General features: G+C 40.8%; 1 long non-coding RNA gene across 4 annotated transcripts in view; it reads left to right on the top strand.

The window, feature by feature from the left end:
* Positions 1 to 3,000, top strand: part of LOC107469736 (uncharacterized) — a 9,930-nt gene extending 6,930 nt beyond the window's left edge. The window contains exons 1-4 of one of the 4 annotated variants that reach the window (XR_001588231.3): positions 7 to 245; positions 363 to 452; positions 533 to 677; positions 2,813 to 3,000. This is a non-coding gene — a long non-coding RNA (uncharacterized LOC107469736). Of the gene's footprint in view, positions 1 to 6; positions 246 to 362; positions 453 to 532; positions 678 to 2,812 lie in introns of those variants that run through there. The other 3 variants (XR_008004342.1, XR_008004341.1, XR_008004343.1) reach the window with 3 other exon arrangements.
* Positions 3,001 to 10,406: the final 7,406 nt, after the last annotated feature.

The following is a 10,406-nucleotide window of genomic DNA, read 5'->3' on the forward strand; positions in this document are numbered from 1 at the left end:
TGTCGCCGGTTCCCTTGCCGCCGCCATCGTCGACAAGTCCAGCCGCCGCCATCACCTCTCTATTTCTGTTGATGGTGGCCAGCCGCTGGGTCGCGCAGAGGAGAAGAGGCAGAACCGTGCCCAACCACCGCCGCTTCTGCCGCCAAGAAACCCCGATGTGCCTCTGGTTGCCGGGAGACGGTGTGGTTGCTGCAGGAGGTAGCCGCCGGAGCCGCTGCTCCATTCTGCCATTCCTTTTTATTACAGTAAGCCCCTTGCGCTCTGAAACTCAAACCGTAATCGTTCTAATTATCTATGGCTATGGATTCGGATGAATATATGTTGTAAGATTAACTTTATGGGGTTTCTTGTCAAAAATGGAGGTTTGTTGCTGAGCCACTAGAGCTTCTGGCCACTGACGGAGCCGTTGCTAGGCTGATATAGAGCTGTGGCTGCCCTATTTTGTTATTTCAGTAAGTAAATTCTGTTTGGAAAGCCTTGCGTTAGTGTTCTGTTCTGTGTAATAAAGTAATCGTAATGTTAATGGTTTTAGGAGCTAGAATCCGGTTTGCTTGTGCCTTTGGGGCTGTTTCTGCTTTTGAGAGAGCAAGCATAGCCGAGATTTTGATTGCCAGTGATTTCGGGTCGAGATAAAAGGAGTTGGTTAACGAGTTGGGTTGTGGTTCCAATGTTGTGAGGTAGGGGCGCTTTCCAAAAACTATGTTTTATGTATTGGAATTATTACATATGGATACTGATGTGAGATATTATGTATTTAGTGATTGTATCTGCCTTATGTATTATCTAATTGACTCGAATGATTATGGATGTTGGTTTGGCTGAATTGTCGTGCGGCTTGTGAAATGTAATGTTTGAACTTTATTCTTTAAAGATTTGAATCTGAGTTTGATCCGTTGAGGATTGATTTGATTTGAGTTAATTATTTTAATGATTTGAAAAGTCGAATGTACTTTTAAATTCAGCCTGGTTTATTTTAATTGATTTGGTTTTGGACAAATGATTTGTTATTGAACCGTTTCTTTAAAGCTTTGGAAATGAGTTATATTGATTTGATATTGAGTTGATTTTGATATGGTATCCTTGAGATAAGCCACTGAGGCAGTTGTTGGATTTAGCTTGCTTTGAATTGATTTCTGGTTTTGAGCTGTTGAAAAGGACTGAGAAATGGTTTAGTTGGGACCCGAATCGGGTGGCAAAAGTCCAAGTTTTAGGGGAGGTGCTGCCGAAATTTCTACAAAATCCTACACTTGTTTGTAAGGTTATTTAAAAAGGGTTGGATTTGGAAAATTGTATTATTTGATTTATTAAAAGGATATTTATGTTTTCAAGCTTAATTTATTTGATGAACCTTATACATTGAGTTCGGCTTATTTAGAACTGAACTATTTTTACCGTTTGAATCATTGAAAGAAAGAATGACGCCCTAATATTGATTTCAATATAAAAAGGAGCTTTTAGTGATTTTAAAGGAATGTAGACTTTTGATTGATTAATCAAGGCTGAGGCATTTTGGAATAGTTAGAAAAATGGGTTCTAAAAAGAAACCTGAAAGTGGTTTGATTCAAATGAACCGGTTCCGTTTCAAATGAGTTAATTTTTGGACCGGGTTAGAACTTGTGATTTTGTATGTCCAGTTTTATAGTAAATTCAGTTTTATTTACTTGAACCGAGAAATCTATGATTTTAAGAGTTTCAATGAATTTTAAGGAATTTGATGTAAGTTGGCCTTCCCTAAAGACTTGGGACTCTGGCGAGAAACTTTTGTCATAAAATCCCATTGTTGGATGGGTGGTTTTGAATACTTTGAAATAAATCCTTAACTTGCCATGGTTTTGGAAGTTTTGGAAAGAGAATGCCGAGAGTGGCTTTGTTTTAAAAAGAGAATTCACTTTGAGTAAATATGGCTTATGAGCCTGAGATGATTTGAGAAATGAGATCTTTAAAGCCAAGGCTGAAAAGGGTTAAAAATTTGATTTCAAAGTGAAATGGCTTGAGAAAAGTGAGTTATGGCTTAAATGCCGGTTTTATGAATTTGATGATGTTGAATGATGGAAGTACTGTTTTTGTTATGGGCCAGAATGGCTGTGTATGATTATGAATATTGGCTGGTTCTAGAATTGAACCGTGAGCCGGAATGGCTGTGTGTGATATTAACTTATGGCTGATTGCCGAATGAGTTATAAGCCGTATGGCTGGCTATGAATTATGAATTTAAGCCGAAGGACTGTATTTATTGATAAATTGGTTGGTTCTGAATTGAACCGTGAGCCGGATGGCTGAGATGGATGGTGATCCATGATTGAATATAAATGCATGTATGCAATTGAATGATTTGTGGATTTAAGCCGAATTGCCTATGTGATTAACTGCTAATTGTTCTACTTGCAATAACTGTTTGTTTGTGCTTGCATCTTCCTACTTGTGTTTGCATCTAGAACTCTATTGGATTGTGGTGGATTGGTTGTGGTTGGATTGCTTGGGCCTAGGGCCGTGGTTGAATGAGATGGACCGATGGTTGATTTCGGTTTTGTGGTTCTGGTCTGGAATAAGATATGAAATGTTATTTTGGTTCAGTATAGATAAACCTTTTTGAAATGCTTTGATGTTTTGAGAATTGAACGATTCCTCTTTCAGAAAAGATTTCCGACTTTTCTTTTATTATAAACCGTTGTTTTTGAAAAGAGGCATAAGACGGTTATGAATCACTAGTGCGGTTATCTTCACGTATCCTATTACAGTAATTCCCAAAAACCCTCTACTGAGAACCCTTTCGAGGATGATGTTCTCACCCCTTACAATTTTCCCCTTTCAGGATTTGGGCGCAGAAGTTATGAAGAGTTTAATTATTTGTTATTGAGATGCTCTGTATTGCTTTAGATTATTATTTTTGTACCCTCGCCTTTATCTTGATATATTCTGTGAGAGGGATAGGAATTGTACTGGATAATGTTTGTAATATTATTTATATATATGTATGTATATATATATGGATGTACTCTTTATGAGTTTCTATAAGTTGTATGGTATGTATGGACGTACGTTGTATGGCGAAAGTATTTTTGGGAATGGTATTGCGGTTTAAAGTTTTTAAACAGGCTCATATTTTAGTATTAAATAGTATAAGTGTCGTTGTAGTGTCCGAGCTATCAGAGTTGCGCAGCCGGAAGCGCGAGCTTTGGTAGTTAGGGTATTACAGAAATCGCTGGGGCGTATTCTGTAAATTTTGATTCGTGGCCTCTGTCACGCGTCCGCATGGGTCACGCGGTCGCGTCATTGGAGCTTTTCCTTGCCACGCGGTCACGTCAGTCACGCTTTCGCGTCGTATGCGTTCTGCTTAAGGTGCGCGGTCGCGTCAGTCATGCGGCCGCGTCGCTGCGTCTTCGCTTCTGGCACGCGATCGCGTCGTCCATGCGATCTCGTGGATACCAGTTTCCTTAAAGCTCCGTTTTGCCTTTTCCTTCCATTTTGTATGTTTTCTTTTTCATCCTTTAAGTCATTCTGCCTTAGAAAATCTGAAACTACTCAACACACTAATCACGGCATCGAATGGAAATAAAGGTAATTAAAATAATTAATTTTAAAGCCTAGGAAACATGTTTTTCGCATACATCACGTAATAAGGAAGGGAAAGTAAAACCATGCAATTAATGTGAATAAGTAGGTGAAGGATTGTGTAAATCACTCAAATTAAGCACAAAAGAACTCATGAAATATTGGTTTATCAACCTCCCGATACTTAAACACTAGCATGTCCTCATGCTAAATCCAAGGTAAATAATTAAGGTTAAAGTGATGGAATGTCATGCAATGCAATCTATTTAAATGCAACTACCTAACTGAATGATGCATCATGCAACTCTAACTTATTCACTCATATATAAAGCTTACATGTAATCAAGTTAGTTCACATTCTCAAGGAGTCATGTATATATATATGGCCAACCCTTAAATAATAAAGCATTTTAGCAAATGAGATGGGAAGAGAAATATCGTACAAACTTGCAAAACAATTAGTAAATATAAGCACAGATATATGTTGATGAGTTATAGAACCCTCACTATATTTTGTGTTTACTCTCTAGTCACTCAGTGTTTATTGGGTTTATCCACTCTATTTTTCTTTTCATTCTTACTTCCTATAGCTTTGTTCTTCATCTAACCAATCAACAATTATAGAATATAGTCATACCAAAAAGTCATGAGGTCTTTAATTAAGGTTGTAATGGGGTCAAGGTAAAGGTAAGGATTTATGTATAGGGTCAAGTGAGCTAATAAGTGAATCCTTAATTGAACTAAGATCTCACCTAACATACATATTTAGCAAGATAAAACTTCTTTACCTATTCTCCCATATTATCTCACTTATTGTTACATGATCATGTTTCACCTTTTTTTTTAAGCATGCTTCTCAAATTTTATTTTATTTCTTTTTTAACTTTTCTACCTTTTGTTTTTATCATCCATGTTCCCGAAAGGTTTTCCACAATTTACTCTATTTATAATTTTCTATCTTAAGCTAACCAAGGATTCACTTGGGATTTTCTTTTGTTTTTCTGCTTAAGGCTAGTAATTTGGCTAAATAGAATAAAGGGGTTTTAAAAGGCTCAAGGGGGGCTAACAAGGGTGATGTAAAAGGTAGGCTATTTTTGGGGTAAGTAAGCTAAAATCAAATGATGGCCTCAATCATTCTTTTGGTATGTATCTACATTCTATATTCTATAATTGGACATATAGATTAAAGCAAAGTAAAGAACATCAGAATAAAAAGAAGCGAAACACACAGGAATAAAATTATGGTTTGAATGCAACCATACAATCAAGCTCAAGACTCACAGGCTGTGTGTTCTCTAACTCAAGCATCATATATCATCTATATATTGTATGCAGGTTTAGTTAAAAATTTCCATTATTCTCATAAAAAAATTATTTAGGGTAGCTTTTAAAGTTTTAATGTTCCTCCTTGATGAAATATTGTCAGCTTAACTACATCATGTAATGCTATATACAAGGTTTATGGATTGGAATCTGTTATGTTCACTTTCTTAGCTTACTTCCTTTTTATATTTTTCAATTTAGACTATGCTATCTTATGTTAAAAAAGTAAACTATACTAATTAATCCACTAACAAGTTAGAATTGCAAACTAAACTAAATAACTAAAATAAACTAAATAGCTAAAATATGAACTAAAAATGCAAAATGCAGAAATAGAGTAGAAATACATCAAAGTAGCAATGTATAAGTACTCAGAAAATAACAATAAAAAGGAAGAATACAGAAAAATATCCAAAATAAAAGAAAAAGAGATGTAGTGGTTCACCAAAATAAAAACGCCAGAGATGGCGACCTCCCCACACTTAAAAGGAAGCATCGTCCCTGATGCTCAATCAAGCCGGGTGTGTAGGAGTGTCATCACTGGTAGGGATGGTAGATGGGGGCTCTGTGGTGGTGGTGGGCTGAGAGTCTGGCTGCTAGAGAGGAAGTGCTGACTGGACCGGGATCTCAGGATCTGCAGCCTCAATCTGATGTGGGACCTCCTGGGTGGTACAGTCTGCTCTGTGCCTGCCTGCTGATGGGTCTCTGCTTGGAAATCAGTCTCCTCCTCGTGCTCATCCTCCTCCTCCCCGGATGGCTCTGATGGTGTGTCTGGCTCGGAGGGGATGTCAGTGCCCTGTCGGATCATCAGCTTCAGATGCGAATATCGTCGCCTGATGCGACGCTCTAATCTCTCATACCAGTGCCGGTTATGGCGCTCCATCTGATCGAGCTGTCTGAATAGGCGGTGGACGAGGCGGTATACGGGCTGAGAGGTAGGTGGAGGGGCAGTGGTGGCAGCAGGAGCAGCAGTGGATGAAGAGGGTCCAGCAGATGGTGGGGCAGTATCATCAGTAGCAGTAAAAGGTAATGGTCTGGCGCCCAAAGCAATGAAGTTCCTACTGTGAGGAATGATCTTCCTGCAGTCCACAGCCGGTGGTCTTTCATCGGCATCCTCCCATGGCACGTCAGCTCGACGGCCCAACTGTGTAACTAGATAAGGAAAGGGGAGGGTGCCGCGGACGTGGACCCTGGCCATATAATGCTGGATAAATCATGGTAGATAAAGGTCCTTACCCTCCATCACACACCATAGGAGGGTGATCATGGCAGCTGGAATCTCTGTCTCATGAGTACTCGGTAACACATAATTGCTCAAGATCTGATGCCATAACCGAGCCTCGTCATTTAGGTACACCCGCTTGATACCCTTGGGCAGGGTGGTGTCCTGACCCATCTCCTAAGGAATAGTCAGGTCTAGAGCTATCCTGGCCTTGACAGCGTCCCAATCAAACCTCAAGAAATGCATGCCCTCGATGGCCTCCTCAGTGACAAGTATCTGCTTCCCTCTCAGGTTCACTGCATCTAGGGTAGTGAGGTAGTAGTTACAGTAGAATTCCCTAACCCAAAATGCATTGACCTCTGTCAGTGCTCTCTCTAGAAAGAACCAGCCCCTTTGCTTGATTTGCTCAGTGGTGTATTGCTGGAGTTCTTCTGGAATCCTCAGTGTCCTTTCCAGGTAAAGGTTCCTGGAGGTTGCAAAGGCCGAGTACTTTAGCTCACAGTACCGGTTTGCAAATTTCACTGGATCAGTGGCAGGGAGCAGCTGGTCAGCTTTCTCCTGTTGTGTGAAATGTTTCTCCCGCCATGAGGAATCGTGCATGAGGTCAATGATGGACTGAGAGGAATCTCCTCTCTTGCGCTTGCCAGTAGCTTTGCCTTTGCCTTTCCTCTGTGAGGTAGACATCCTAAAAAATAGAAAACCAGGAATTATATAAAAAAATAGGAAAACAATTAGGCAATGAAACACAGGAAACCCAAAGCAGCAAAGGAGAATGAAAATGAGTTAGGTAAATGTGCATTAAGGATTGTATAGCAGTGTAAAGGTTTGGAAGGAATAATGTACAATCCAAAATGTATCAGAATTCACATTAAATGGAAAAAATAATCATTATGCCATGGTTAGAAAGTTAGAGGAAAGTGAAAGATTAGAAAGAGATTTTGAAGAGTTAGTATGGGTAGAATTTGAAAAAGGAGTTAATAAATTAAAATTAGTGAGACATTAAAATGTGGGTTAAAGTAAGTGGTATAAAGAAAATGTTCCATGTAACAAAGATTCACATGTAAGAACAGAAGTAACTCATAACCAAACAAGGAAAACAGTTGGATGTTTATTCAAAGAGATATAAAGAATAATTGGAATCAGAGCCTCACATAAGCAGTTTAGAAACCAGGAAATCAAAGAGGATAAGAAAAGCCTGCAGTGGCATTCATGCAATGGGTTGGTTAAAGCAGTGGAAAAACAGAGTTCAAATTGCGAAACCAAGATAGAATGAAATTATTTTTATAGAAATTTGGCCAGCATTCCGGCTAAAATTGGATTATCTCGGAAAATAAACAGCAATCAAAGCAGTTCATATGAATGAATAAACAAGCAGTAGGTACATATATAAAATATAAACAGGAAATATCAATGTCAACAGCAGCAATATACCAGGAATATAGCATATGAACAGGATTACAGCAGCAATAGATTTGCAAATATGATAAAACAGAAGCAAGAACAGTGTAAATAAACAGACCTAGATCCACTAACCACAGCTTAAGCTACTTAACAACCTAAGAATCCACGACAACATGCAAGACTATTTGTCCTAATCATGAACATAAACGGAAAAAAATACAGAAAAATGACGAACGGATAGAAGGGATTGCGGGTTGCGGAACCTGGAGAGGCGAAGGATTTAGAACGGGGTAGAAAGACTGCGGGGTGGCGGCGGCGGCGTCCGGGGCAGTGGCGGACATGGTGGTTCGAAGGGAATTGGTGGAGAGGGGGGAAAGAGAAGAAGAAAGAGGGGGTTGATATGGCGGTGGTGTCTGGACGGCGGTGGTGCTGGGTGGTGCTGGGTGGTGGCTGGGGGTGGGCTGCGCAACTGATAGGGTTCGTGTGGCTGGGGGAGTTATAGTTTCGAACTCACGCGGCCGCGTGGGGACGCAGTCGCGTGGTTAGGGTGAAAGTGGGAGTGACGCGATCGCGTGGGGCGTGCGATCGCATGAGTGGGGTAGAAGAGGGGTGACGCGATCGCGTGGGTCGTGCGATCGCGTCGCTGGAATTTGTGCTAAACGCACCACTCCAGCGCCGTTTCAGCGCAACTCTCTGTCTCCTTTTGGGGTGATGTGCAATCCATGTGACGCGCTCGCGTCGCTCACGCGGTCGCGTGGGATTGGTATTGTGCAAGTGACGCGATCGCATGGGGCATGCGATCGTGTGGGCCAATTTGTGCGAGACGCACAAGAGCCGCATGATTCCAGCCTAACTTTCTGTTCGTTGGATCCTTACGCCGATATATATATATCACGCGGCTGCGCGGGTCACGCGGTCGCATGGGTGGTGTTTTTTCGCGATATGGCGCGATCGCATGGGGCATGCGGTCGCGTCGTGCACCCTTTTTTTTTAACCATGGGACATGCGGTCGCGTCGTGCACCCCTTTTTTTTATGCATAAAAAATGCAAAATGCAATGATTAATATGAGTGCTATGCATGATTCCAGGTTCAATAAAGTAAAATAAAAAGGAAGTAAAAATAAAAACAAATAACATGAAATAAACTGAAAAAGTGTGGGTTGTCTCCCACCTAGCACTTTTAGTTAAAGTCCTTAAGTTGGACATTGGAAGAGCTTTCTGCTATGGTGGCTTATGCTTAAATTCGTCCAAAAATCTCCACCTGTGCTTGGAATGCCAGTAGATTCCGGGGTCCCGAACTAGGCATGTAAAGCTTCTGAGCAGCTTCAATCAGAATTTCAGGCTCCCAGAATGATAAATGCCAGGATAGAGTCCATGATTCCAAGCCTTGCTTTTAAATCCGCCTTCGTCTTGATCTACATGTTTCCCTTCGGACGGTTTAAAAAGTAGAATCTCACCATGGTGACCAAACGTTCTCCGTGATCCATGCAATTGAGCATGATACCAATCCGTGTACTTCGAAGTGAAGCGTGGAACCTTGTTGAACCTTGTGCACCAGCTCTGAGTACGAGCCATTTCCCTCTTACTCTTAAAGCCGCAGAGAGCTCTAAGTTGGTCATCTGTTTCAAGTAAACCAAATAAGTAAAGTTATAAGTTAAGGATTGTACCCACTTGAAGCTTGTATTAGGTGGTAGTGGCCTTGGGATAGGTGTTTCGGGTGATTCTGTAAGTTCTACTCCCTTATGCTTTTCTGTGAATTCCTCCACTTCTTTGCAAAGATCTTCAATTGTATCTGTGTCCGAGTCAAATTCTTCTGTGTCTTCCTCATCACTCGAGTCATAGATTGGAGGTTGAGAGAAATCTACCTCTACATCATTTTTGTATTCACTTGGGGAAGATTCTTCTGGCTCAAGGAATTCACTTGCAGATGCAAGTTCATCACTGAGAGAACAGGACTCGTGATCATCACCATCAAGGAAACCTGTGTCCTGGGTTATGCCGTCCAGTTCTTCATAAGATATTTGCATTGGAGGCGGTGCAAAATCCTCCTCGGCGTCAATTGTAACATCCTTGAAGGAGTTTTCCATGACAACCGACTCTTCCTCTTCTGCAATGACAGCTTTCTCTACTTGTTCTAATACGAAGCTATGTTCTATGCTGTTCACTGGAGCTTCCAGCGTCTCTTTTGTATTGCTTTCTTCATTAGATTCTCTGTATAGAGCCATGGAGGTCTGTTGAGGGGCTGAGCGTCTGGAAGACAATTGTTTTAGCCTCTCCACCATTGCTTGATCCAGTTGATGAAGGACTGTAGTACATTGTTTTAGTAATTCTTTGAGGCTACCCTGTGATTCTGACTTTGATGGATATGGGTACTGTGTATGGGGGAGCGGTGGTTCTTGGGGGTAATTGGATTGGCATTGGGGCGGATAAGGATCGTATGGTGGCGAATGGCGAAAAGAAGCTTGTGAGTGTGGTGGTTCGAGGTCATGTTGAGAGGATGGTCTATAGGCACGGGGTGGGGCTTGTTGGTAGTTACAAGGTTGTCCACCATATCTTTCAGCTGGGTATTCATTGTAGAATGGTCGTTGTCCATGATATCTTGGAGGGTGGGGTTGCCTAAAGGGTTGATTATATCCTCTTGACTCCATCCATCCTTGATTGGTCTAACCTTGATGCATATTCCTACTATGGCTTCTATTTCCTTCAACAAAGTTTGAATCAAACTCAAAGCGAGAGGGGTGAGAATTCATTGTAGATATCAGAAATAAGCGGGTGAAAAAAAAAGAAAACAAATAAACAAGTAAAAGAAAAATATTTTTAATTTAATTTAGAATTATTTTTTTTGAAAATATTTACGATAACCAATAATAAGTCACACGTTTGCAATTTCCCGGCAACGGCGCCATTT

Source organism: Arachis duranensis, chromosome 10 (genome assembly GCF_000817695.3).
Source record: "Arachis duranensis cultivar V14167 chromosome 10, aradu.V14167.gnm2.J7QH, whole genome shotgun sequence".
NCBI classification, from domain to species: Eukaryota; Viridiplantae; Streptophyta; class Magnoliopsida; order Fabales; family Fabaceae; genus Arachis; species Arachis duranensis.